Raw genomic sequence first — 24,224 nt, forward strand, 5'->3', positions numbered from 1 at the left:
TATCATGGAAGATAATTTGAATATACAGATGAAATATAAATTGATATAATGCAAAAACTATGTACCATTTTCCCACATTTTGCATGTTTAAGAATTACCTTTACTTAGGCTAGAAATAATTAATTTTATTATGCTTTAACATTAAAATGTTGGTCATTTATGATGCACTGGTTCATAGAACTGACTTTCCTAAGCTTGTGCAGGATACATTTATACTGGATATGTTTTTAATGGAGATAACAACCAGGCAGGTGATGTTGGCATTCAAACCGACTCAAAGAATGCTGGGCTTTTATATGTGAGGTGAGAAAATAAAACCAGAAAAAAATGAGGAATAATGGTCAGCCACACAAGTTGTGTTGAATTCTGTCTTCGCCTTTTTTTGTGGTTGTATTTTGGCAATGTCTCGAGGTGACATAATGCACCAGATAGATGGATGGATGGAAAGAGTTATTTTATCAAAAATGTTGAAAACAATTGTGCTTGTACGACCAACCACCTTACCAAATACAATTTTTCATTTTATAGTGGCCATACTGCTTACAGATTTCTCTTGCGATAATGGCCTTAACAACATCTTATGAATTTGTAGAAAACATTAAGGAAATAATATTGGGTTTCAAAATGATATTGAATGCGATAATGGCTTTACAGTCAGTACGCCAATTATTTCATACTAAGTAAGTAATTAAGGCCATTTTTGCATGCCAACAGTTAAATTGTGTAATTTAGGATATTAATAATTCAAATTCTGAATAGTTTATAAAAAATATGAAGAGAATATGAAATAGTCTTTCAACCAACCTTGCTCAAAACAAAAAAAAACAAGAAATATTCAATGGTGCCTTTTTCGCACGAGTTTAACATAATAACAAAAGAATGCTTAAAATGTGGATACTTCGGCTTATTTTGAATATATATTTTTTTCCTATTTTAGCTCCTAACAACTTGTACTTAAAAAAAAAAACAATCCCTTATATGAAAACCCCAGCTAGCGAAATAATTCATATCCATTAATTAGGTATTAATATTGTTTTTTTATAGTATTATAAGTATTGCTTATTTTTCTTATTAATTATACTGTTTTATTGCTTGTTTTTTTCAAAATAATAAGAAAACATAAAATCATTTTGCAAGCTTTAATATTTTAGTCCTAAAAAAGAAAAGTAATACAGAAATAAATTACATTATCTGCAATAACAGATTATTTTGATAATTTTAGTGTTTATAATTTATAAAAGAAAAAAACTGTTATTGTTGTAAAATAACAAAAAATAACCTTTAAAATAAGCAAAAACTCATGATGAAAACCATCCATCCATTCATCCATTATCCGCACCGCTTATCCTCTGTAGGGTCGCAGGGGTGCTGGAGCCCATCCCAGCTATCTTCGGGCAGTGGGCAGGGGACACCCTGAACTGGTTGCCAGCCAATCGCAGAGCACACATGGACTGACAACTCACTTGTTCATTCACACCTAGGGACAATTCGGACCGGCCAATTAACCCGCGCAGGCACGGGAGAACATGCACACTCTACATGGGGAGGCAGCAGTAGCTGGACTTTAAACCCTCAACCTCAGCACCGTGGGGCTGTGTGCTTACCACCCAGTCGCAGTGCCGCCTATGATGAAAACCTATGTAATTAGGGGACCTGTGAAAAACAATATAACTTTGGTCTTAACTACATACCATAATTAATAATTATTGTATGTCATGAACTCTTTGATTGATGTTCACATCCAGTGCCCTCATGTGGCCTGGCAAAAGGATCGATTCACATTTTCCATAATCGCCTAGTCACTGGTTGATTGATTGATTGACAAGCAGTCAAAGTAAAGTGGGACTCTGCACCGTAATTCAGTTGGGAACACATTGTTGTTGTTTCTATTTTATACGTTTATAGCACTGCATCGTGTTAGGCTGACTTCTGGACAGGAACTAAAATTCCCCTGATCTATCTCTGCTTGCAGTTTACACCAACCTCTACTAAAAGCTAGGCATTACTATTATCCTCCCATAACTTTTTGGTCACAGTGGCGCTCCGTGCTTTACTGAGCGACGTTCTACTTCTTTTGCATTATTCAGTTCAAATAATCTGGGGGAATGTACCACTGTGAGAATATAACCGGGCATAAATTTAGTCTTTGTGACTCTCAACTTCTCTTCCTCCAACGCAACCTCCAAAGCAGTAGTCCCAACCTTTTTCTGTACTACGGACTGTCTGACAATATTCTCGCACCCCAGCCCAACGATAACATTAGTAAAATATAAATAACCATAATATCTATGATGATAATGAGCCTAAATACACTGTGTAATCACTAGACAACGAGGGATGGAGATGACATTGGAAAAGGCATGAGATTTTATCTCATCATCAGACTTTTTATTCATGGTACCAGAGACAAATGTTATAGGATGGAGAAAACAGAAAGTTGCCCTGAAAGATATAAATAAACACAAAAAAAGCATGAAAAGGGAAACAACTCATTGGTCCATCTCAGTGATATTAAAGTCATTTTAGCTTGAGGCCACACAGTAGAACAAAAGCTTACTGGGGGCCGGACTACTAAATAAAGGAGAGAGAGAGAGAGAGAGAGAGAGAGAGAGAGAGAGAGAGAGAGAGAGAGAGAGAGAGAGAGAGAGAGAGAGAGAGAGAGAGAGAGAGAGAGAGAAAATCAAAGAAAGAGAGAAAAAATGAATGAGAAAGAGAAAAAATGAAGGAGAATGAGAAAAAAGAAAGGGGAAGAAAGAAAGAAATAAAGAAAGAAAGAGAAAGAAAGAAGGAAAGAAAGAAAGAAAGAAAAAAGAAAGAGAAAGAAAGAAAGAAAGAAAGAAAGAAAGAAAGAAAGAGACGGAAAGAAAGAGAAAGAAAGAAGGAAAGAAGACAAATACAGCTACAATTGTTTTGGGGTGGCGCCTGGCTTCATTAAAAACTGCAGCTCATATTTTGACTTCTTTTTCTCTTTAGTTTCTCTTAGTCTTGTCTCACGGGCTGGATTCAATCTGCCAGCGGGCTTGAACTCTCCAGCGAACCGCATGTTTGACACCTATGGTCTATCTGATCATGAATTGGACTTTGAAGGACATTATTAAATACTTTGTGATTTTGTTAATAGTTTACGGTTTCATAAATAATTTTTATCATGGCCCCACATACTCAACAATGTGCTACTGTGAGTAAAAATACTGTGATGATGAGATAAAATTGAATACCCTTTACTATTTCATCTGGATCTGGTCCACCAATTTCCACTAGATGGCGCCAACCGGGATTGGAACTGGGCACAGGTGTGTCCTATCGTCCCTAATCATCCTGACCTTTTATAATGATATTTTGGGAAGCATACGTGGTCAGGTCATTTTTATTTCCACTGTCATTTCTACGTAAGATTTGTTTTTTGGTTTTCTGGCTTCTTTTTGGGACATTTTGTTAGTAGTTTGTGTCCACTTGTTGTTCCTAGCATTTCCATTTCCAGTTTCGGTCTTATTTTCTGGTTTGGACCTAGTCAGGTTTGATTTTGACCACGAGCCAACAACAAACCACTACCACAGCAACAAACACGAATTCACCCTAAAAAAAAACAATGAGCACGGCAGGCTGGCCAGTTAGCCGACTGCTAACAGGGCTAACCTTGCCCAAACAAACCTGGAACCCTTTTTAGCCCGCAGGCTCACGGGTTGCTATCTGGACAATATTATATGAATTGCAAGACAAGCCGCAAAACACGAGAGAAAAAGTCACAATCAAATACCTAAAATTAGGCGAAGTCAAAATAGGAACGCACGCTGTACACGATTGCAGCTAAACTAACCCTTTTTTGCTCAACTCAGACAAAGCAGTCAGAAGTCCCTTAGCAACACGGTAAGCAAAGTTCCAATTATTCCAAGCTAAAATGAGCGCTATTCATTTGCAGATTACAACAAGTACTGCCTGTTTTTCAACCGGACAGCTCTAGGGGATATGAAGTCAAACTGTTTACTTTGAGAATTAGTTTCTCGGGATCTTTGGCGCCTGAAACATTTTGGAACATATCTGCATGATTGTGGCGAGAAACACTACTCGTTCTGTACCAAATTGAAAAACATGGGTAGTTTACAATCCCTTTAAGACTCATGACCAAATATTGTAAATGTTATATTTCTGTTATTGCTGCCAAAGGTGGTTCAACTTGCTGCGAGGTTCAGGGGCCAATTATTTTTTCACATAGGACCAGATAGGTTTGGATTTTTTGTAACTTAATAAATGAAATTAACATTTTGAAACTGTATTTGGTATTTCCTTGGGTTGACTTCATGTGACATTAAACTAGGTTCTATGATCTGAAACTTTTGTGATTGATAAATATGCAAAAAACACAGAAATCAGGAAGGGGTAAACACTTTTTCACAGCACTGATTGGAACTGGGGGCAGCACGGCGGATGAGTGGTCAGCGTGTCTGCAGCACAGTTCTGAGGTTAAGGGTTCAAATCCAGCTACCAGCCTTCCTGTGCGAGGACTGCATGTTCTCCCCGTGTCTGTGATGATTTGTTGGTTTAAGATCAGGTAATGGGGTAGTTGTGGTCAGTGTTCCCTATAAGCTGCGCGCGTGCGCAATTGCGCACTGCTTGCACATTCTCGGCGCACAAGAAAATCTAGCCAGCGCACAAAAATGAGGGCTCAAAATGACTAATTAAGAAGCGGCTTAAGTCAAAGTTACAGTGCATGAAGGTAAAAATACACAGGTTCCCCTGACGTTGAATCCTAAATGCGGTATTTTGAAGTCGAACGAAGTCTAGTAAAGTTAGTAGAGTATGTCGGGAACCGGCTTCTTCGGCTCAGCTCACTAAAAAAGAACCGGCTCTTTCGGGTCCTAAACGGCTCTTCAGGTTGTTTTTGCTTCTTTAATCCCAACATGACCAAATATGAAGTAAAATTATGCACAAAATGACTTAAAGGAAGGGGGGAATAGAACAAAAAAGAAAAAAATACCAAAATGAAAAAGTAGTAAAAAGCTGAGAAAAAAAGAAACAAAAGAAAGGGAAAGAAAGAAGGAAATATTTAGAAAAAGCCAGACAAAAAGAAAAGAAAGAAATGTAGGAAAAAAAGTAAATAGAGAACAAAAAGAAAAAAGGAACAGCTCGGAAAAAATAAACACCATGAGATTTTTTTTAAAGGAATAAAAAAAGAACACAGAAAAAAGAATAAAAAGTATTCAAAAAAATTCCAATTATATTAAGTGAATCTTGTTGCCAACATTGTACTTCCACTAAAAAATGTGATTAAGTACAGTTCTGTATCTTACTAAATACGTCCCTAAAAATGTTAATATTATGCGACAAAATATATCAGGAAATAAAAACAAATGGATATCTTGTGATAGAATTGTAAGAACAAACGACATTTGTAGGCCGTACAACCTTTGCAATAGTACATGAGTCAATTCATTCAAAAGAGAAAAATCATTTTGCATTGCTGGAAACTCAGCAAAATGTAACTTGATGTCAAGTTTTGGACATGTTTGATCATTAATTATCTTGCCACACTTGGGATTATGGTGGCTCACTGTTGTTTCAAGCGTTGCTCACCGACTTTGTGTGAACGCTCAGACCCGTGGAAAATTACAGGGAACATTGGTTGTGGTCCTGTGCAGTCATTTGAGACATTTTTGTGAATAAGGGCTATATAAATAAATTTGACTTGACTTGACTTGATTTTCCTCCGGGCACTCTGGTTTCCTCCCACATTCCCCAAAAATATGCATGGCAGGTTATTTGCCCATGCCGAGTTGTCCCTAAGTGTGAATGAGCGTGTAGATGGTTGTATGTCACAGTTTGCCCTTCAACTGGCTGGCCACCAGTTCAGGGAGTCCCGTGCCTACTGCCCAAAGATAGCTGGGATGGGCTCCAGCGCCCCAGCGACCCTAGTAAGGATACATATAATAAATGGATGGACTGGTGGTGTTCAGTAGCTTCAACAAGGTTAAAGACCACCGGCTTAACTCATTCACTGCCATTGACGTCAACAGACGTCAACTAGTCTTGCAGATTTCAGGTTTTTCTCTTCCAATGCGTCTTCAGTTGCTATGACATCACACAAGGAGCAATGATTCGACTGTTAGCTCCCTACAGCCAGGTTCAAGGGGGTCTCACCGTAATAATGAGCTTATACTCGACGCAATGATTGCATAGAGACGATAGCGAGCCAGTTGCTAACAGCTTTTTAATGGATAATCCATGAGTAAAGAGGCCAATCAGCCTGCCAGTTTCTCCCCGCAGAAAACGAATCGGGACGAGGCAGGCAGACGAGCAGCACTCGGCAAATGGATGCTGGCGCTTCAATGACCGGGATCCAGAAGAGGGAGGAGGGGGTGTTGTGAGTATTGTTTCTAAATGGAAGGAGGCTGATGTCCAGAGAGGGGGGGGAAAGGCGAGCCCATTAAGGGCAACACGCCAACTCACCATTGTGACTCCGTGCAATTTTCAAGCTGTGTGGGTGAATGAATTCCATGAGTTGAAATTATCTGAAGTTCACTCTAGCTGTGAGATGTGGGGAATGTCGAGACTAGTTAAAAAATCAATGGCAATGTACGTTACGTGACAGAAGCATTTTAGGATTGGGGAAGAAATATTGGAAATTCAACGTAGGTCTTCTTAGAGGATTCCTTCTGATATTATCAACACGTTGGTCAACAGCCAACTGTATACCTGATGGAATAGACACTGGAACACGGCGTCCCCCCTTAGCATATTTTCACTTTACGGCCAATTTGTTTCCCTGAGTCAAATTGATTGTAGTGGAAATAAATTCAATTGTTTTTCTTTTTCTTTTTTTTTAACATAAATAATTCACAAATGATAAACACTACAAGAAATTAAATTTTAGAAAAAGAAAAAAGTATTGACGAAAAACCCTTTGATAATAGTTTTAGAATCACATCTTCCAACCCTGAATCATAACTTAATTGTGAGCCTTCTAAAAGACCCCCAGCCATCCAGCTAACGCACACTTTTTGTGCCATTCATTTACTAGTGAGAATGTTTTTTTCTACCATGTGGCCCCTGAACTAAAATGAGTTTGACACCGACGAGATCGATACCAATTGCCCGAGCAGATATCGGACAGATGGGGTCGATACCGGACAGGACAGGACAGACAGGATTGAATCAAAACAGGATATTGAAACTAAACAGGACAAACTAGACGGGAACAAAACTGGAAACCGATATTAAACAGGACAAAATAAACGGGAATAATACCGGACAGGAAATACCAACAGGAAACAGGACAGAATCAAAACCCATGTCTTGCGGGGCAGAGGTTCGTTGATGGACTGACCAAGGAAGAGTGAGAGCACTGAGCTTAAACAGACGGAAAGCCAATCTGTCAACAAGCCGCAGCTGGCGCCACACGGGTGGGGCCAATTTGGCGCCATGGCCAACCGTGACAAAAACATAACAAATTGTGTCCTATGGTATGAAGTCAGGTTGCGATGTCAGCAGGAGGTTTAGTTTTGCACAAACATAATCGATCTTCTATCTTCAAAGACCAAAAAGCCAGATATTTACTGGTGATATTATGAAATTTGAAGGATTTTGAGAACTTCTAACACCCGAGAATGTTTATCTGATAAAAAAAATAGTAAGTTATTTATTTCAAAAATAATAAATTGTCAATTGCCAGATTGTCTAAACAAAAAAAAAACAATAGCTTCGACACATACTATTGACTTATACCTTGTAATTTGTGGTTAATTTAATTTGGATATTCTTTTTTTTTTTTTAAATTCGACCAGAAAACAAGCGTGCTTACCTCTAAAACACAAAATTACATTCTAGGTTTTTTCAATTTTTAACAATTTTGTGTGAGCTAAAAGTTCATGGAAAAACTGAAGCTCACTATAAACACGTGTTATAACATATTCACAGTATCTTGAAAAAAGTTGGCACGCATCCTCTGCAATCTTTTCAGGGAAGCCATCGATTCCTCTGTCTTTGTTCTCAGATCTCTGCGGCCTCTCGTAAAAGATCCTGTTACGGCCACATTACGAGACACGAGCTTCCGTATGGCGTAACGCTTGCAGACTTTGCTAGCGATGCTAAACTAAACGCTTTCTTTAATGAGAGCGGGAACGCTTATCCTAACAGGAGGGCATGGGTCTAATTTTACGCATATTCAGCAGCTGCCGTGCTCATTAAAATGACACTTTTGAGCGGGCAAATTGTCCTAAATGGCAGAAAAAGTAGGACATGGCGTGGACTGAAGGCAGGCGGCTCAGAAAAACTCAAATGTCACTGGGTTTGTTTGCTTCCCTGCAAATTAACGCACTTAAATTCTGTCATTGGGAAAGCAGTTCTGGGGTTAAACACGGGAATGTTCTGGGATACGACTGAGAAAATTCATGAAAAGAAAAACGTTTAACCTTTTTGTCCCTTTTTCACTTTCATAACATTTGAATAACTTTCCAGTGATTTTGTAAACATTATTTTTTCATGTTTAACATTTTTATCTACGTTTACAGGAGGGGTCGTCAACCTTTTTGAAGCTTAGAGCTACTTTTTTTGTCACATATTAGCGCGAAGGGCTACCAGTTTGATATGCATTGCTAAAATAACTTATCACAGTGTCTGAAATAATGTCTGCCCAGACGCCCAGAGCGTGCATCTTTTACGTCAGGCGTACAATTTACACAACTTTTTCAAGAAAAAACCCAAACAAATCTTTAGTTTTTATTTTTCATTTTTTACTTTTTTTTCCCAATCAAACGTTTGCTTTATTCCGATTTCAAAATCTTAGTTCGGTTCGAAAATTTCGGAATTTTGATTTCTTAGGCAATTTGCATACTCGGCAGCGAATCAGAAGCCAGCATCGAATAACTTCATGCTTCCGGACTTTCCTGAGCCTCATAAGGTCGTACATTTGCATATCATTTTCCAAAGTAGACGCACAGAAAACACAAGAAAAATGGATAAGTGGTTAGGAATCACGCCAAAACCTCAGCTGCAGAAGAAATATTCAAAAGAAGTTAACAAAATTTATGACGCTACAAAACGTAAACGTACATTAAAAGCATCATGGAAAGAGGAGTTCACGTGGCTTGTAGCAAACATTGCTTGAATGAAGATGAGTCAATACAAGTACATACTGATGGTAGTTGGAAAACAGCGATGTCATATACATGCAATGAATGTTATAAGTAGATTTATAATGAACTTAAATTTAAAGTGTTGTTCTGTTATATATTCTGAATATCAATCCTTAATACTTTGCAACAACGTGTTTTTTGCGATTAGTCGTCTTATTGCATTTCAAGTTGTGAAAAATAGGGCAGGCAACTTTTCAGAGTCGTCTGCCACATTTCCAGGCTGTGCTTGACATTTAATTGTGCACACTCATTTACTGGTTTCTTCATTAACCTCATGCTGAGGTTTGGAGTTATGGAATCGAAGATCTTCATACTACACTGTAGAAGATACTGGATCATTTACTTGAGATTTCTACGAATTTGACATTTGCAGACTTGTGAAAGTCAAGAAAACAAAACAAAAAAAACATTCTGTGATTCCAAGGCAATAATGGTTATTTTTTTATTTTGCCTTCAAACTAACTTATTTCAAATTCTAAATTGGAATGCTGCCATCTGTCTCGAGCGGTCTCGTCTCATATTCCCCCAAATACATTTTAGCCTAGCAAACGCGGCCTTAGGACGCATTGTAGTTTACATGCTTGTTTGCTTACGAATTAGGTCAGTGTGCCCTTGCAGCAGCGAAGGAGGGGGGGCTGTTACGCTAGTCTTGCAAAGTGAGCATTCTTAAAACGAGAGAGGAATCCATTTGACCACGATGGTCCTATTTGCTGCACAAGCTTCCCTGCTGCTGCTTAACTGATCGCCAGCGAACGCACCATCTTGTGATATTTGCATACATTTGAATGTGTCAATATCAAGTGCCTGCACTCGGTCAACCAATGGTGCTACTACAGTGACAAATATTGCCAAGGATTACATGTTTAAAAACATTTTGCTGTGGTTGACGGAATAATGAATACCTGTGTTTATTAAAAGATCCTGAAGAAGAATGTACTGTCATCTCCTGCACGTTTGTCATGGTGCTCAGCTGGCCCCGCCCCTTGACACCGGCTGACCTGCATTTTCCTGATTACGCCTATGGGTACTTAAACCCGCCTTTTGGAACTGCCCTTTGCCAGATCATTGTTTACACTTGTTGAAAACCTGTTCATGCCTGTTTGATACCTGTTTATTCTTGTTGTGCTTGTTGGACTTTGTTGCACTTCAGTGTAACATTCTGTGAGATTCCTGCAAGTTCTGTTTAATCCCGTTAAATGCCTAGTCTGTAGTTTTGCCTTCATTTGAGCCTGCTTTGTTTTGTTTTTGGGCCGTTTGTGTGTTGGACAACTTGTCTTTCTCAAGTGACAGATCGTCTACGCAAATGAGTTCCAAATTCCTGATTCCCGGTCTGTTTCATGACATGTGTGAATTTCCCTGCGGGGATGAATAAAGTATCTATCTATCTATCTATCTATCTATCTATCTATCTATCTATCTATCTATCTATCTATCTATCTATCTATCTATCTATCTATCTATCTATCTATCTATCTATCTATCTATCTATCTATCTATCTATCTATCTATCTATCTATCTATCTATCTATCTATCTATCTATCTATCTATCTATCTATCTATCTATCTATCTATCTATCTATCTATCTATCTATCTATCTATCTATCTATCTATCTATCTATCTATCTATGTTACTGTGTACATCCCACTTTCCTTGAGTAAAGCTGGTGCCACTCTATATTTGGATTTTCTGGCAGTCTGCATGTCCCAAAAGTCAGTCAGTATTCTATACTGAATACTCCTTTTAAATCTTTATTCATTTTGACTTCTCACAGTACATATATCAAAGTCAAGGCCTGCGGGCCACATCCGGTTCACCTCTTGGTGATGAAAGACTGTTAATAAACCTATTTTGGTTCTGCTTCAGATGAAATCTTCTGTAATGGGTCTGTATCTTCAGTTCACATTCGGCCCATGAGATGATCTTGATTCATTATTGTATCATACACCAGGAATCATGGTGTATTTATTTTCACTGTACGGTATTTCTCCTTGAACTTTATTTTCTTGTAGATTAGTGAATAGTGGAAAATTGATATTACTTTTTCTTTGGAGTGATTTTAGTTCACTTTTGTTAAAATATAAAGTATTTGCTATTGGTGGTGTCTGAATAATACCGGATTCTTTAATGTATTTGTATTATAATGTTTTTTTTTAATAACAAAGAAATTTGTCTTTTGTGGCTATTGAAATTTAAAGATCAGTGACATAACCAGGAAAAATGTTGCCTAATATAACTATTCATAGTGGACCAACATGGTGCTTGTGGGCCCCTAAGAATACATGAGTAGCCCACAGACAAGTTCTAAAAATAGCTCACCAGTGACGGTTTATTTTGATTTTCAAAGCAATTTTATTTCTTGCTGGCATAATGTTTAAGTGGTTGGCTGACAACTTCTAACAATAAAAACCCAGTAGAATGCACAAATTCCAGACATATTGTTTTTAAGCCATCTTTCCCAAATATTTTGGCAAAAGACTAAATGGAGTTCGTTTACTCGGCCGCCGCTCGGTGAGTACATCTCCATTGCACATCCATTTATTTAGATATTTGTGCAATTGATTATTTATTCAACACCTACCCAAAAAACGGCCAAAAAAGGGATGGGTGCTGCCAGGCTGTACTTGCCCAAGAGACACCTCAGGAAGTGGTGCCCCGATGACCCAGGTGATTAAAGGATCCGCAAACATGAATAACATAGTAATTACATAGTAATAACATAAAAATGTTAAATGCGCATCAGTATTAGGCCACGCTCCTGCCTGTCTATGCTGTGTCTGGCACATCTCTGAAGACTCCAAGGACGCTTTACACCAGGGGTCAGGATTCTATGGCTCTTTTCATAAGTATATATGGCCCAGAGATAAAATGGAACTTCTGTAATTATTTACTGTATTTTGACATGCGGAGCCTATTGTTCTACGTGCAATGTCAAGTATACATAGTTCAGTATATTATATATATATATATATACACACACATACAAATTTAGCTACAGTTAACAGACAACAGAATTTGTTTTGGCTGTCAAAACTGCTAAATTTTAATTAATATGGAAGCTCATTAAACAACCGATGTTCATTGTTGAGACACTTTATGATGAAAAGGCACAGAATAAACTAACACAAAAAAAAGTTTAACCCAGAAGCTCTAGCAAAAGAACGTGGAGCAATTTGATTGGGTGAGTGGTAGGAATGGGAAGAGCTATAGACAAGTAGCGCGCACTCCTAAATACGTTGGCATCCTTGTTTGCAGTATGTTGTGACATTTTTACAAAAGATCTTTGCTTGCACCTTTTTTTGAAACCATGATTTAGGACAAAATTGACAGTCAAAATGAGCCTCAACAGTCTTAAGTAACTGCAAGAGGGAGACAAATTTTGAGTGGTTTATTTATATTGACATGGGACACAGGCTCTGGCATAATGATTTCATAGATTTTATTAAATCGTCAAACATCACACAGTAAATGCGCTGAATAATTAGCTTTGTCTGGAGTGGGTTTAGTGATTTTGTTAAATTTTTTCTTCAATTATTTGGTGTGTCTCTCTCAAAAAATACATACATATTTTTGCTTTTATGGCTCTTTGGGTCAAAAATGTTCCCTACCCCTGCTTTACACTGAAAAACAACTGCAACCAGAAGATGAAGATGCTGTATCTGTGTCAGATCAGGAGGCTTTTCCTGCTACTGGTAACCAGGGTTGGGTAGGGTTACTTTAACTTGATTACTTTCAATTACTTTTGGATTACTCCAATACCAAAAATGCTAATAAAAGACAAAAGAAACTAAATATGAATAAAATTACTAAATTTTGTGCAGGCTTGGGGAGTACGGAACACATGGAACAGCAAAAATGATGTTGGCAAGCTGTTTGGATTTATTTTCATTTTGTTTCTGTCGCATTTTATGTTAGTTTTGCCGGAGATCAAAGAGATCAAAGCCAGGAGAGAAAGCTTACCACGTGTTGTGAGTCATAATTTTATTCATATTTAGTTTCTTTTGTATTTTATTAGCATATTTGGTATTGGAGTAATCAGATTCAGATTCAGATTCAGATTCAGATTTACTTTATTGTCATTCGTGTACACGTGTATACAGAACGAAATGTCGATACATCTGACCCGCACAGTTTCTTTGAACGTCAGCCGGGATAGATAAGATTAACCATGTCTTCGTCAGAATTTTAGCGCAGCAGTTCGTCATCTCGCGGTTCGATGCCTCTTCCAGTTGTTAAATGGTCCAGTTTATTGTCCAGAGAGCGAATGTTAGAGGGGTTAGCCTTTAGCCTAGCTGTTAGCCCGGCCCGCTTCGTCGAGGGGTTAGCCTTTAGCCTAGCTGTTAGCCCGGCCCGCCTCTTCGTCGCGCCGCTGTCTTGCCACTCTGCTTCGCTGCTTTGTAGGCCGCTGGTCTTGTAGGTCTTGTTGACATAGCAGTCCGTGGCTAATAAACACTCCCGAGTGGTCGTAGCACCGAGCGCTTGATGTCGAGTGGTCGTAGCACCGAGCGCTTGATGTCCTCGTTCGGCGGTAGCGCCGCCGTCTTGCCACTCTGCTTCGCTGCCTTGTAGGCTGCTGGGTCTTGTCGACATAGCAGTCCGTGGCTAATACACATCAAGCGCTTGATGTCTGGATGATCGCATATCCAGCAAAAAAACTGCGATCGTAACTTAATCTGCAGTTCGAGCCGACTTTGTGCGCCATCAAAACTGAGTCGAAGACTGGATCTTATGGCCGACGCGTAAAAAAACCGTTGCAAGTCGATGCGGCCGCAGCCATCAGGGCGCCGCCATCTTGAAATATTGAAATAATCCAAAAGTAATTGAAAGTAATCAAGTTAAAGTAACCCTACCCAACCCTGCTGGTAACCATGGAAACCAGTACTATCTATGTAAGGTGTGGGAGCAAAACCCTACCCCCAAAAAATGGCCTGGAGTGGGACAGGTGCCACCAGACTGCATTGCCCAAGACACACCAGAGGAAGTGGGGCCCCGAAGACTCTGGCGGTTAAGGGATCCGAAAACAGTAGCCCTTAATGCAAATTAGTAACATAGTTAATTTTCAGCTCCAAAAAGGTTGGTGACCCCTGCTCAAGACTATACGTGTCATTTTCAAAATGATCAACATTTGATCAGTCCATCCCTCATTCTGTAGCTTGATTTTATTATTTGGCCCTACCATACGTTTGACTTTGGCCCCCCTGTCTTACAGTGAGTCATAAAAGTTCTGGATCAAACTTAAGCAATGACCATCAGTCAACTGCATACCACTCAACGCTGTGAAAAACAAATGATCGCTTTCTAATGATTGATCCGAATGTGTCGTTCGTCCCGCCGAGTCTGCACATTTGCGATCTCGGCTCCCGTTTGCCGCCAAGGTGAGGCATCCATGTCTACTTGAAGTGATGTAGTGCTCAATGGCAGCGGCACACCGCCATGACTTACTCCTAACCGCCTCCCCCGCACCAGCGCTCCATCAGAAGCCGATGAGTTATTCACGACTCGCACCATCCGTCTCTGTCGGTATCACCATTCCGTTCTGACTCCAAGCAGGCTGGCCTCGATGTCTGCCTACATTATAATCCGGCAATGGTTGACTTTCTTCTTCTCCCTTCGCCACTTTGTAGTTATTGACCGCGTGCCATGGCGGTCACACGACTTACAGTCCCATAAGCTCTTGTGAAGTGGAACCTGGGATGTCAAGAGGGTTGAGATGATGGACTTTTTATTAACTGCAAACCCATCACTCGGAGAGGTTAGAATGGGTTCCTTGCAGGAATAAATTGTCAAAGGTCATTGTGCAGACATGCACTTTATTTCTTTTCCCTGGCCAGTATTCTGAGACGTGATTAAGCAGCTCTTAAACTAGGTTACCCTTCATCTCTCCAAAGTGTGTCTCCATGGGATGGCTGAAGACGGGGGAAATATTTTTGGGAACTCAGATTGCTTTTTAAACAGCTAACACCCTTCACTTTCCCCTGAGATAATTAGCGATAATAAAATTGTCCTTTAATGCCAGTTGGGAGTTTGGAATAGTTGGTCCAAACGGGAATAAGATCACTGCCGCCAATGTCCTTACTGTGCAGAATGACCTACTTTTTGCGTGTGTAATAAATAACTCTTTTCACAATCCCCTGGATGGTGTCAAGATGTTGCTTCCGGAGGATCTTTATTGGACTTTCCAGGCATTACTCTGCAGGTAGGCTTAATTCTTGCTCAATGCCTGTATCAGACTGTCCGTTTCGGGAATTTATAGCAAATCGATTACTGTGCTTGCGTTTACTAAGCACCAGAAAATAGTTCAACACTCAAACAGCCACTGATATTGATGCACAAGAGATGATTTTGGGTAGCGGGACTAAAGGAGTACAGACACTGCCTGACTCACAAACGAGATTTCGGACGATTGTTCATTAGTTGATTTTGTTCGTAAGTTGCTTCAGTTCTATATTTTTTATGTTCAAGGTTTATACAAGTGTGTTTAAGGCTTGGATAAGTAACCTGTATGGTTTTGTACTAAAACATAAACATTTCATAAAATAATATGCTCTATAAACATAAATAAAGTTACCTTTAACTTACTTTTGGAAGATGTGCTTCAAGAGGTCCTCCTCGGTGGTAAAAAGTGGCCGAAAAAAAGCGTTTCGACCATTTTATCAACCGCATCAAGCTTTCTTATTCCTCTTTCATTTCAAAAGAAACTGCTCCCCTCTCCTTTACATTTTACACCAACCATATTGAATGGAAGCACGAAATATTAAACAATGAAAATGTCAAAGTTTTGAGCGTGCTGGAGATTCAGTACACGTAGCACCGTATATTTACATACGAACTAGAAAGAGGAAAGCAGATTTTTTTCGTTTTTCCGTTTGTATTCTGGGTGACCTCTCATAGTGCCACACGCCAGTAGTGGTGAAAAAAAGCACTACAGTAATCCTGTAGTCGGAAAAAGGTGCACATAATACAAAATCTAACTTACAGTAATGTACGGATATTTTTTGGCATCCCCCCAAAAAAAATTCGTACCTACCGTTTTACGTAAGTTGAATGATCATAAGTAGAGGAGCCTCTGTACTTCAAAATCGGGATTTTCAACCAGTGTGCCAGGGCACACGAGTGTGATGTGAAATCTTGTCTAAAAAAATGAAATATACTATGTACATGTCGAAAAAGACTTATCACCATTCTTTGTGGGGGTTTTTTGTGCATAAATGGAATGTTCACAAAAAAAGCCCAAAAATTAGAATTGTCCTTTTGAAATAGCAGCGGCAAAAATAGAAAAATTGGATATACATGACTTTTTTTTCCTCTTGTGTTGCAAAGGTATGGAATTGCAAACAAATCTAACAAATCTAATAGTTTTTTTCCTTCTTGTCGTGATTGCCTAGGTGAAGCCACCTGGGGCAATCGTTTGGCGTGCTGGAGCGCACTTCCTGATTAGCTGACGTTCTCCACTTAAGCTGTCTGCGTCCAGAGATGAACGTTTGAGTGTACTCTTCGTATCCCTGAGTGTTTCTCCAGACTGCAAGGTACCCACGACGTCTCTTGCCTGATTCATGCCTGCCTCTCGTTTTTTGACCTATTTTTGTTCCACCTTTTGCGACCTACTCTCCTGCCCCGGCCATCGACTTACCCGCTAAGCTGCACCTTCCATCTATCCATCACGGAGCTGCCATTCCGCCCGAAGAGGCTGACGACCAACAAGCGCCAACGTCCCAAGCCAGCTCCAACAACTCTTTCAAATAAAAACTCTGAAACTAACGCTTTTGGATCCGAGAGTCTGTTCTGGTCCTTGACACTTCTGGCCCTTCTGCCAAATGTTTTAACCCAATGCGGCCTGAAATTCACAGTTTGGCCACCCTTGCACTAGACATTAGTGTGACATTTAGTGGTCAAATAATACTAACTTTCTCTTGTGGAAAATTACGATCAGGTTGGAAACCTTAAATGTGAAAGCTGCGGGGCCATCGAATCGGACCGATCAGAGTCCTTCTACTTAAAAATACAGGGTGTTCCAAAAGTCTCAGGGGCATTTTGACTTTGAACATAACAGAAACCATGAAGGAAATAAAAGCACATCTGGTAAATTCGGGAAGCTTGTAATCACAATTTTTACATGGAATGTTCGAAGATGTTAAATGTAAGCACCATTGGTCACACGACACGTCGAGCCGATAGTCAAATTATTGCCAAACACGTCCCAGCAATGCATTGTCAATGCTTACATTCGCTTCTGTTATTCCTACCTTCCAACTCATTCACGTCTCTTGGTATAAGGGGCACATGGACCATTTCTTTCACAAATAACCCCCAAAAAGAAATCGCATAGTGTGATATCTAGAGATATGGATGGCCACGACATGAGATGGTGATCATCCTGACCAGACAGTCCTATCCATCTGTCTGGCAGTGTTGTGTTCATAAACTGTAGTGTGGTGGCGCCACATCCTGTTGGAAAATGACTTAGCTGGGCATAAGCACCCATCCGTTATAATTTGATCATGCCATCTCACTATGGACTTCCACTCTGGTGGCTACTTTCTGAATACTCTGCAAAATGGATGTTAAAAAACAGTCCATGATTCCGTTTTTTTGCAAATTCAAGGACACAAAATGCCTTTTCTGGTTGAGGGATCGCCATGCATGGGTCTGAAAAGAAATAAAACATAGTAGCCTTACAAAGATTTTCATATAATGAGCTTTAAAATAACACTACTTTAATCTTATTACCATTCATAATTGAGGAGATATGGGCACTTTAAATGTGCCCGATGTCACGGTTGCCCATTTGCCTCACTTGGCCCCACCCGTTTGGTGCCAGCTGCAACTCGTTTGCCTTATTGGCCTCCTATTTAAACTCCTTGTCAGTCCGTCAATGAACTTCTGCACTTGCAAGACGTGTAATTTGACTCTGTCCGGTATCCTGCTTGTGTCTCCAGTATCTGGTATTGATCCCGCCTGTCTCATCCTGTCCCATACCTTGCGCCAGTCTCCAGTATCGATCCCGTCTATCTCGACCTGTCTGGTATCTTCCTCCAGTTTCCAGTGACCGCTATCGATCCCGACTATCTCGTCCTGTCTGGTATCTTGCTCCAATCTCCAGTATTCGGTATCGATCCTGTCTATCCCATCCTGTCCGGTACCGATCTCGTCTGTCCGCATAGGCTCGTGTATCTGGTATCGATCTCATCTGCCTCTGGCTTCCTGTTTTTCCGCGCCTGACTCCTGTCTCCCTTATATGGGCACTTTAAATGTGCCCGATGTCACGGTTGCCCATTTCCCTCACTTGGTGCCAGCTGCGACTCGTTTGCCTTATTGGCTTCCCTCCTATTTAAACTCAGTGCTCTCACTCACTCCTTGTCGGTCCGTCAACGAACCTCTGCACTTGCAAGACGTGTAATTTGACTCTGTCCGGTATCTTGCTTGTGTCTCCAGTATCCGGTATTGATCCCGCCTGTCTCGATCCCGTCTGTCCGGCATTGGCTCGTGTATCTTGTATCGATCTCGTCTGCCTCTGGCTTCTGTTTTTCCGCGCCTGACTTCTGTCTCCCTTCTTCCGCCCAGCGAACGCCGAATGACTGGCATTTGTTTTCACGCACATGACTGCCCCATTCCCGTAAAATAAAGCTTGTGTGAAAACATTACGCGTCTGGGTCCTCCGTCTGTTCTGGTTCTGACACCAGAGACTTTTGGAACACCCTGTACATAAATTATCCTCCATTGAAGAGAATAGAATCATTCTTCCTTTCAATCTAACTGATTTTTTTTACACTCCATGGCTAAAACCACATAAATAGCCCATTGTGGAACTCCAGCCTCAATATGAATCCAAACAAAAAAAAAACACAAAGAATATATGTTTCTATGTTTTTTATCCTGCGTTTCCAAAAAATCTCATGACTTATGAATGACTACTCTACTGTATGTCGTACTTGTGTCCTTTAAAATGTACTATCTATACACCCAGCCATCCATTTCCTACCACTTGAGGGTCACGGGTGATTTGAAGCCGGTCTCAGATGACTGCGTGCAAAAGGCAGACCCCTCGATTGGTCGGGAGCACGGGAACAAGCACACGTCCCCCCCTGCAGTCCATGAGACACAAATCGATCCTGCCTTGGCTTGCGACATCAAGTATGCTAACAGTGAATGTTTCTAACTACTAATGACACATTTGCTGAGCAGTTTATTTCAAATCAGCCCTCGGGGACGAATCAATGTTCGAAAGGCCTTGCAAATCACGCTTGCCCGCACGCCGGTTTCATCACGATAAGCTACAAAAACGATTTTTTTATGAATGTCTTGATATCCGCAGGACAGATTGCTGATGGAATCATTTAATTCAGTCAGCGGGGGATTTTGTACCGTATATAAAAGAAATGGGAGTTGAGCAGCTTAAGTGGTCCCTTGACTAATGACATGAATTGCACGAAAGCGTACTAATTTGCTCTAATGGCGTGAACCGATAACTGAAGGAATTGAGACAAGGTAGCTTGCACAGAGGATGTCCCCAATGATTTTAAACAGTCTTGTGGAGTATATACGATCGATTTACTCTTTTCACACTGAGTAAACATGAACCCAAAGTTGTAGAAGGAAAGTACGATGAGTACATGAGTAAGACCTCTCCAAAAATGTACTTGAGAACCTGTAACTTCAGATAATTGTAACAAAATTCTTGCTGAATGTACATTGTTGCCGAAGGGAAGGCAGCCAACTCCCAACCAATCGAAGCGGCTCCCCTCATTCTTATTACATTTATCGAACAAGAGAGAGGTCCAATATTGAAGATCTGTGTGTGCAAAACGTTTAAAAGAAAACAAAGAACTCTGCTTGTGCATGATGTTACAGTTACACAGCAAAAAGAATGAAAATAACAATTTGGGTAAAATAAAGTGTCTAGAAATTTTTATTTATCTTACTTAACCTGAGGTTCGCGTAGAGGAAAATAACATAATTCTCTGCTATCTTGCTGTACGGGTACCTAAAAAAACTCAGAAAGGCTTGTGCAGAAAAATTATAAGTAAAATATTGCCCTTTGGTCACTTTGAGTCTGTATAGTTTGTAATCTTCCTTGTGCCTTTTAACACTCATTTGTGGTTGAATTACACAACGGAGTGACATCTAGTGGTCAAATATTAAGTTTCTCTTTTATTGGGGTTAAGTATGCATCCTACTCCCAGAGGGCCCAAACCGGGTTTTGAACTGTGGTGATTGGTAACACCTGTGCCCAATTATCCTAACGCCTATATATGGACTTTTGTAACATCACATGTGTCTGGTTCATCTTCATTTTTATTTCCACCACCACGCCAGATTTGTTTCTTTGTTTAATTTTATTTTCAGTTTCAGTCTTTGTTTTTGTTTTTTTAAGACTGTGCAAGTTTGGTTTTATTTGGACATTTCGGCTGTTTTGTAGAGGTCGCAAAATAAAGCCCCATAAAGCCGTGAAGCCCTGCAGGGAAATGCTTCACACACACGTATGGGCTTCAAGATGATTCATTTCCTTGACCACGCCATCATAGAAAAATGTAGGCTGTAACATGCTTTGTGCATACAATAAAACAATGGTGTGTAAATAATTCTCTGAACACAAACTAATCATACAATATACAGCACATATTTGAGGATTGTTTTAACATTCATTTTTCTGTTACTTTTTAATTTTTTTGGCTATGCAATATGTTAAAATGTGAAATAAGGTGGTTAAATAACACACTTATCTATTTTTATTTAACTCGTTCAAGAATGCTTTTATTTCAAACTACACTCAAACCTAGCAAATCATTTCCTAAATCAGTCACACAGTAAGTACACCACGTACATCATCAAAATTGACTTGCGCTTCACTCATCTAAAATTCACAGCACACGCTTCAGGGATTCCATCCAAGTGTGTAGCCATGTTTATTCGTCACTTTGTGTCACGACCAGAACGGAAACAGGACCCAAATGCGTAACGTTAACCACAACTTTATTGATAGAAAGCGGAAAGGCAGGGCCCACGATCCGGTGCTCGCTGGACGCGGGTAGCAAGCCGCTCACGCAATCCGATCGTGATCCGAATACGGAAGTGGATCTTCCGAAGCGGCAAATGGCGGTGTCAAGGACGGAAAAACAGGTCGATAGCCGGGACAGGAGAGCAAAATCGTGGTCGGGATCAAAAACAGGTTGTAAGCCGGGACGGGAGAGCAAACGTGGTCAGGATCAAAAACAAGTTAGAGCCGTAGACAAACAGGTAGATCAAGAACAGACGGGTGGCAAAATGGGTGCAAAAACGGGACAGGCGGGAGTCAGGGTCAAAATACTTGCCTTGTAACAACAGAGGTTCGCTGACGGACTGACAATCAGGGAGTGAAAGGACTGGGCTTCAAAAGGTAGCCTGCAGCGGCTGGCGCCAAATGATAGGGCACAGGTGATGCTAATCAGTAATCATGACAACTTTGTACCTTTTTTGTTGTTAAATACCATTGTAACTTACTTCAGGGTATGTACCGACTAGGTTCTTCAAAGAGCTTGGAGAAACAAATAACCAAACGATGAAATTGGAAAAAATAACTGAAGTAAAAACCTTTGAACATTTACATCAACACACAAAATATTTGCAGAATATTGTGTCAAATTAAATTAAGAAGAAAATTGGGTGATCCTCTTCAAAGGGAAAAATTCAGTTGGGGTATAGTCACAGTCAAATTTAGAGTCAAGGGAATTCCATAAAGGAAAAATACTACCCCAAGGTAAACAGTGGTAGGGTTCTATCCTCCAAGTGGGTAGCTTGCCATTAATGTTGACTCCAAGGATTCCAGGGAAGATGACTGAAGCTCCCTGGTCTACCGTGTAGAACTGGGGCTGCTCAGTTTTAGGGGCTGGGGGTTCAAAAACCTGACCCGAATAGAGAACAGGCAAGCTATGGGGTCTTTCCCGTTTGGAAAGTATTTCATATGGCTTCCCAGGGGTTCGGTTGACTTCTTTTTTTCTTGTTACTATGTAATATGTCGAAGTGTCCTTGGGCAAGACACTGAATCCCTAATGCCTCCAATAAGAAGGTTGGTGCCTTGCATGGCTGCGTGGCCGCTATTGGTGTGTGAGTGTGTGTGTGAATGAGTAAGTGTGAAGCGCATTGTAAAGCGCTTTGGGAAGTCTTCATTGACTTGAAAAGCGCTATATAAATGCAGACCATTTAAATGCAGACCATTTGTTTTTAATCTCTCACAGAGATGCGAGGAGTGTGATTAAGATATATCCCTTTGTGGTGTTAAGCGCAAGTGAGTTATCGCAAATACGATTTCCGATCTCCGAAATAAAACTTTAGATAACCCCCTAAAAAATATATTTCACTAAAACGCAAATAATACAAAAGAGATAAAATGCATTTGTTACCCCCCTCGTTCCAGGTGGGGTACACCATCCATCTTTTTAAGTAACCCCGCCTCCAGTTCCTGTATCCCCCACATGGGGCAATGCTCCAAAAACCATAACACCTTTAAGAAATAAAATGGTAAATGATCTGCATTTATATAGCACTTTTCAAGTCAATGAAGACCTCCCAAAGCGCTTTACAATGTGCTTTACACTTACCCATTCACACACACACTCAGACACCAATAGGGAGTCAGCCATTCAGGGCGCCTACCTGCTTATTGGGGGCATTAGGGATTCAGTGTCTTGCCCAAGGACACGTCAACATATAACATGATGCAAATGTAGATGAAACTGAAACCCTCCCTCGACGAAGTACTTTTAAGTACTTGGCGTTAACAATTGTGTGTGCTGGTTCGAGGTCAGCGTTCTTCCCACATTGGGAATCCGGTTACAAGGTTGGAAAGTATCTGCTGAGCACTTCACTGCTCTGCAATCTAAATATGACAACGATGTCCTGACCAGGTTGCAATGTCAAATGGTGCATCGCGATGCGTGTTCTTCATCCGGTACACTCAGATAAGAGTTGCTTTCCCACTTACACAATGTGGAGGGCCAATCATGCCCTATGTAGAAATACATTTATAGATAGATGAATACCTACAAATATATACCATGACAATAATTCAACACATAAATAAATAACGTTTTACCCATAAACAAGAAATAAATGTAATTTATTTTGTCATTTATTTATTTTGGTATTCATTTTGTCATGTATTATGTTGTGTATATTGTTGTGTATTGTCATTTATTATGTTGTATGTGTTGTGGTGTAGTCGCCATGTACATCTTTGTTTATATTGTCACTTTATTTTTCATAAATGTAATTTTTTTGGGTCGTGTACTTTGTTGTGTATTTTGTCTTGCATTGTGAATTTTGTCATGTGCTTTGTCATATATTTTGTGGTATATTTTTCTATTTATTTTGTTGTGCATTTTGTAATTTGTTTTTCGTTTTGTCATGTATTTTATGGTGTATTTTATCGTGTGTTTTGTAGTTCTTTTTCTCTTTTGTTTTGTTCATTTTTTTGCATATTCTCCTTAATTATCATGATGACTGATTTGGATCACCTGTGCCCTCTTAGTTGGCGCCAGCCGCTGCGGGCTACCTGATTCCCTGTCCTTTTTTGAGGCCAGTCCTTTCACTCTCCCGTTGTCAGTCCGCCAGCGAACCTCTGTTTCTACAAGGCGAGCATTGTGACTCTGACTCCCGTCAACCCTGCTTTTTCCACCTGTTTTCCACCCGTCCGTTTCCTGATCTCCCTGTCTGTCTCCGTGTTGCGACACGTTTTCGATCCCGACCACGTTTTTGCTCTCCTGTCCCTGCTATCGACCTGTTTTTTCCTTCCTTGATACCGCCATCTCCCACTCCGGAAGATCCACTTCCATATTCGGACATGATCCGATTGTGTGAGTGGCTTGCTTCCCACGTCCAGCGAGCACCGAATTGCGGGCGCTGCCCTTCCTCTTTCTATCAATAAACTTGTGGTTAACGCGACGCATTTGGGTCCTGATTCCTTTCTGGTCGTGACATTTATATGATCTTGCATTTAGTAGTGTTGTATCTTGTCATTTATTTTGTTCTGTCTTTGTAGTAAATGTTGCCGTGTATTTAGTATTTTTAATTTTTTTGTTGTGTATTTTGTGTTGTATTTTGACAGTTATGGTGGATTTTTTG

At 40.2% G+C, this 24,224-nt stretch overlaps 1 protein-coding gene across 1 annotated transcript in view; it reads right to left on the bottom strand.

Moving 5' to 3' along the window:
* Window positions 1–24,224, bottom strand: part of kctd16a (potassium channel tetramerization domain containing 16a) — a 32,831-nt gene that overhangs the window by 2,895 nt on the left and 5,712 nt on the right. The gene's annotated exons all lie outside the window — the stretch shown is intronic.

This window comes from Urocampus carinirostris, chromosome 9 (assembly GCF_059441175.1).
Source record: "Urocampus carinirostris isolate Australia breed hairy pipefish chromosome 9, RoL_Ucar_1.0, whole genome shotgun sequence".
NCBI lineage: Eukaryota > Metazoa > Chordata > Actinopteri > Syngnathiformes > Syngnathidae > Urocampus > Urocampus carinirostris.